The sequence below is a fragment of the Perca fluviatilis genome, chromosome 8 (genome assembly GCF_010015445.1).
Source record: "Perca fluviatilis chromosome 8, GENO_Pfluv_1.0, whole genome shotgun sequence".
NCBI lineage: Eukaryota > Metazoa > Chordata > Actinopteri > Perciformes > Percidae > Perca > Perca fluviatilis.
Window position 1 is genome coordinate 29401564 of NC_053119.1, and position 6101 is coordinate 29407664.

Below are 6101 nucleotides of genomic sequence, written 5' to 3' on the forward strand. Positions count from 1 at the left end.
GTCTCATTAACCCCAAGTGGAGATTTTCTCTTTACCCACTTCCACAGTTTACCCTACTCTCTTTTGAACTTCATGCTGTTACCATAATTCATCTGGTACAACTAGTCATTGTTATCTACTGCCCACCAGGTCCTCTGGGAGAGTTTTTGGAGGAGCTGGATGTCCTTCTTTCAAACATCCCTGAAACTGGCCCTCCGCTGGTACTTCTGGCCAACTTCAACATCCAGACAGAAGTCATCTGCCTTTTTTACACCTTCTCTTCTTTTGCCCTCTCCCTCTCTCCTTCACCACCCACTCACAAAGCTGGCAACCACCTAGCTCTCATATTCACCAGAAACTGCTCTACATCCAACCTCACTGTTATGCCACTCCATACCTCAGACCATTTCTTCTTCTCTTACTCTCTCCCACTGTCCCAAGCTCACAACCATATCTCAAGAGACACTATACCTGTCCGCCGTAATATCCGTTCACTCTTTCCTTCTTGTCTGGCGTCATGTTCTTTATCAACCCTCCCTCCATCTGACTCTTTCTTACTAATGCCTCCCAACGCTGCCACAGACACTCCCCTCTCTGCTCTATCCTGCTCTGTCTCTCTCTGCCCTATTACTTCACGGCAGGCTCGCAAGTCCTCCCCAGCTCTGTAGTTATCTGACTCAGTGCGTGCTGAAAGATCAACTATACGGGCAGCGGAAAGGAAATGGCGGAAATCTAAACGCCCAGATGAGCTGCTTACCTATCACTCTCCTTTTTTTTTTTTTTTTTTTTTTTTCAAAACCCCAAAAAGCTTTTTTCTATCTTCTTTAACCTTCTAGATTTCCCCCAGTCTACCTCCTCACTCCTACCAACCCACTTTGTCAACTACTTTGTAAAAAAGATAGATGACATACGCTCTTCATTCTCCACCACACTTCCTGAAATTATCTTTCCATCCCATCCAGTATTGTTTCCTCCTTCACCCCTCTATCTCCAAATCAAATTCTTACTTTGATTACCTCCGCCCGCCCAACCACCTGCCCCCTTGATCCTATCCCTTCTCACACTTTCCAGTCTATTGCTCCTGACCTTCTTCCTTTCCTCACCCATCTCATTAACATCTCCTTGTTAACTGGCTGTTTCGCCAACGCCCTCAAAGAGGCAAGAGTGACCCCACTACTCAAAAAAACCAACACTCCTCTGAGGTAAATAACTACAGACACTTCTTCCATTTCTATTCAAAACTCTTGAGTGTGCCATTAATAATCAACTCTCTACCTATCTACTGCCTTTGACACAGTGAACCACCAGATCCTCATTTCGACACTCCCGGATCTGGGTGTTTCAGGCTCTGTGCTCTCATTGCTCCATCTTACCTGGCAGACCGAACCTACCAGGTAACTTTGAGAGGATCTACCTCTGAACCTTGCCCACTCAAACTGGGGTTCCTCAGGGATCAGTCCTGGGTCCCCTCCTCTTTCTCTGTACACAAACTCTCTCTGGTCTGTCATTCAGTCGCACGGCTTTTGTTACCACAGCTACTCAGATGACACCCAACTAATTCTCTCCTTTCTGGAGTCTGAAACTCAGGTAGCAGCATGTATCTCGGCCTGTCTGACTGACATTTCTTCTCGGATGTCCACACACCATCTGAAACTCAACCTCGACAAGACTGAGTTCCTTTTCCTTCCAGGGAAGGGCTCTCCTGCCCTAGACCTGACTATAACAATTGACAACTCCGTGGTAGCCCCCACCCAGACTGCTAGAAACCTGGGTGTGACACTTGACGACCAACTCTCCTTCACTGCCAACATTGCTGCAACTACCCAATCTTGTAGATTCATGCTGCATAACATCAGAAGGATACATCGCCTTCTAACGCAGAAGGCGGCTCAGGTTCTAGTTCAGGCTCTAGTTATCTCACGTCTAGACTATTGCAACTCCCTCCTGAGTGGCCTGTCTGCATGTGCCATCCGGCCCCTGCAGCTCATTAAGAACGCAACAGCTCGACTTGTCTTCAACCTCCCCAAGTTCTCTCACACTACACTGCTCCTCCGCTCTTTTCGCTGGTTACCAATTGCTGCCCACATCCGCTTCAAGACACTAGTACTTGCATACAGGGCCACGAACGGATCAGCCCCAGCTTACATCCAGGACATGGTCTCTATGGGCTCTGCATCAGCCAACCTACTTGCTGCCCCCTCACAGTGAGGAAGAAGTAATCACTCAGCGAAATCCCGACTGTTTGCTGTCCTGGCTCCTAAATGGTGGAATGAGCTACCTATTGACATCAGGATGGCCGAAAGCCTATGAATCTTCCGCAGAAGGCTAAAAACTCATCTCTTCCGACTACACCTCGGATAAATAAAAAATCTTGAACCTGCACTTTCATATGGCTCTTTGTAGCTTTGCTTATTTAAAGCTAGTGTACTTGCACTGTTGTCTGGAGTTTGAACCTTCAGGGTTGAAAGCACTTAATTGTAAGTCGCTTTGGATTAAAGCGTCAGCTAAATGACATGTAATGATAGATATTCTAATCCTGTGTTGTTGTTTTTTTTTTTTTTTTCACATTTCAGACTCAAACCCTGGACCTCTGTGTCAAGGCATAAACCTCCCCTCCCTTTATATGTGCACCACTCTACCCGCCCTCGTCACGTGAAATTGTACGAGGTACAATTCCAGTAAAATGTAATCCTATCAGGTCCTTCAACTTGTGCATTGTCACCCGGTTGAATGGCACCGAGACTCCAGGATCCAGCCAAATCTCGGCAAAAGCACACCACAGTTTATGGTGAAACCGACGCAGGCGCAGAGGCATGGATCCCCCAGCTCACCGTCTGACGCCTGCACACTGGCCAGCAGGATGCCCAGCAGAGAAGTGGCAGTCGGTGTTCAATTCATCCAGGCTTGCCTCTGTGCCCCCTCTGATGTAGCGATAGAGATGGTCTTGCTTGTCCATGTAGTCGGGATCGTAGCCGATAGACATCTTCACCTTTTCTTCTGTGGTTAATCTGATGTTAACATTTAAAAACTCTGCCCAGCTAGGCTAACAGAGTCAGAAGGAAACTGGCGAGTTGATTTCCCCATCCAGCGTCAACCACATAAAGCACAACTAATATTTGTAAAATAGACAATTCAGCATAGGTTTTGCTTTTTTGCAGAAAACCGTAAAGTTGCAGGTCATAAAATCTAAACAATGAGCTGAAAGGTGCTAACAAACTTTGTAGAGCTGCGGGATACTGCAAAGTCTAGTGATGATTCTCTGGGGATTCGTTACTTCAAGCAACACCTTTTACATTAGACATTTGATTAATTGTTAAAGTAAAAAAAATGTATGAACAGCTTTAAAAGACGTATCATGTAAAAATACACAAGACAGTGGTCAACTGGTCCACTCAAAAGTTCTGCCCATAAACAGTTTAAAAGTTCAAAAGTGAGGATAGGAAGATGCAGACATTTAATCATCTTTATTCCTAACAATATCAATGTAGCCTTGCATTTTGACATGAGATGCTGCTATTACACTGAAAAAACGCCTACAACATGCTATTGAAATGGTTGACAGTAATGGGATAAAATATGCAACACAAATTGTATGTATGTATGTATGTATGTATTGTATTGTTTTGGCATTGTGCCTCTGAGGATATTTGTGTTTTGCCTCCTGTTTCAGATACCTGTCAGTATAAAAAGTAATCAAAATGTTCTACTTTTCACACCACAGCTAAGTCGTCCAGTGAATTCTCAGCGTGCATCGCCGTTTGCTCCATTTCAAAGACTTGCATTAATCTTTTATAGTAACACTTCAACTCTATCGCTCGTCTAAGCTGTGTTTATCTTTTCAAACGCCTAGAGAAGTCATTCACTGACTATCATTCAATCAAACTGCCCTGCCACAATGCAACTCCTCTACAAATCAAAGCATCTAAATGATGCCATTCTTTTCACGCTGAATTTCAACTATTCGTAATTCTTTGGGGCGCTCTTGGCACATTTGATTAGGAGATTAGCAAAAAAAACAAAAGAATTGGTAGAAGAAAAAATAAGAAGAGCGGCTTTGCGGGGGTGTTTACAGATTTCAATTGTGTCCGCTGACAGACTGCATGGTGTGCGGTCGAGGTCTTCAAGTGCTACTTCACACTCACATGTTTGTGCGGATTGGCGCTCTGATCTGCTTAGATCAGTGGACTTACAAAAAATCTTTTCTGTGGACCCACATTTTAAAGCTAGTATACTCTGTTGCATAACCTGCATTGTGTTATGAGGCTGTATAATGTCATGCTGAAAGAATTCAAAAAGGCTAATAACGGAGTGGTTGGGTTAGAATAAAGCACAAAACCTCCACTTTTCCAGAATCATCTGGAGACTCACACAAGCCTTCCCATGACCCAGTAGCACTGGGTCCTGACGCACCGTGTGGTCTGATCAGTTGACCTCAATTTGCACTTCAGATTCAAAACAAAAAAGGTCCTTCACAGAAAGTCTGTTTACAAAGAAAAGCGGCAACTTCCAAATCCCTTCAATCTGAAATCAGTGTCATAAAATACTGTGTTACTGAGTTAGTGGGGTGGCGTGAGGATGGGTAGTGAGTGGTCAGTCTGTTAACTTCACAAAAGCCTCTTATTAGGGAGGTAAGGTGACCACAAACACTAATGTGCGTCTAGATCTGTGACAAACACAGATGTGCCTTTGGTGGAAAAAGTATTCAGATCCTTTACTTTGGAAAAAGTACCAACACATTAGTGTAAAAATACTCTATTACTGTACGTACTGTACGAGTAAAAGTCCTGCATTCAAAATCATATGTATGTGAAAGCACATATTAGCAATATATAAAAAAGTATCAAAGTAAGTGTACTAAAGATTTTTAGAAATGTGGCATATTCATATGCAACATTAATACATTTTTAATACTGAAGCAATGTGTAAGCGGCATTTCAGCGTTGTAGCTTGAAGTGAAGCATGTTTGAGCTAAATTACGTTATATACAGTTAGTTTAGTCCTGTGGTTCCCAATCTAAGGGGAGGGCCCCTCCAAAGGGTCCAATCTGAGTTCTGTAACAAATGGATAATTTTTTTGGACTTTGTTCCTACTTTGCTTTTTGATTAAATGTTAGATCATTTGACTTCTTAGGGCCGATTTTTTTATTTTATTTATTTATTTATTTTTTTAAATGAAACTATCTGATGGGAAATCAGATGGTTGAACTCACATAGCAACTCCCACACATCTGAAAAATGACAAGGTGTCCCAGCTACAAACCACAGCTTTTGATTTAGTCTTTAACAATGTATTGTATGTTTTTAGTTAAAGCTTAATCTGAAAAGTTATTTGTTAATATAGCTGTCATATAAAAGTAGAGGAGTAAAGTACAACTTTCCCTCTGACATGTAGTAAGGAGAAGTACGGTACCTCAAATTTGTACTTAGGTAGAGTACTTGAGTAAATGTACTTTACTTCCAACCACAGCTTGAACAAGACACTTTACCCTCCACCAGGTTAAGTGAAGCTGCTCACATGAATATTTATCAAAGCCTACTAATTTCATTTGTAACGTCTTGTTTTTCAGATTTTCAGGCTGGGTCAGTATCCATGTAGTCTATATGTTGTCAAAGTGAATCAAGATTTAAAAAAAAAAAAAAAAAAAAAATGTAATATGATTTTACCTTAACACGAACAGACCAATGCTGTTCATTAACTTTTGATTGATTGAGCCAACTCTGCCAACACAAAAGCTCAAATAGAATAGTTTGTTTTATTTTTATCTGACCAAACTCCTTTTATGTCAACTGCAATTTGTAAAATGTACCACCGATTACAATATTTTCAAACTGACAGAAAATACAACAGCAAAAGGTTGAAGGAGTCTTCATGTACAAAAAGCACTACACTTAAAGCTATAGTGCTTAGTTTCTGTTGCCTCCATTAGGGATTTCTAAGTAATGACAACAAAACTGTCGCTGCATCCACATGATACAAGCCTTCGTGACCGACCTAGCTTTGTAGCAACTCATTTGGCAATGGCTAGAATTTAATGGACATTCATTTAATATCAAAAAGTTACGCACTAAAGCTTTAAGTTAACTACTTACGCTGACTGTGAGTCAGTGTAAACTTACATACTG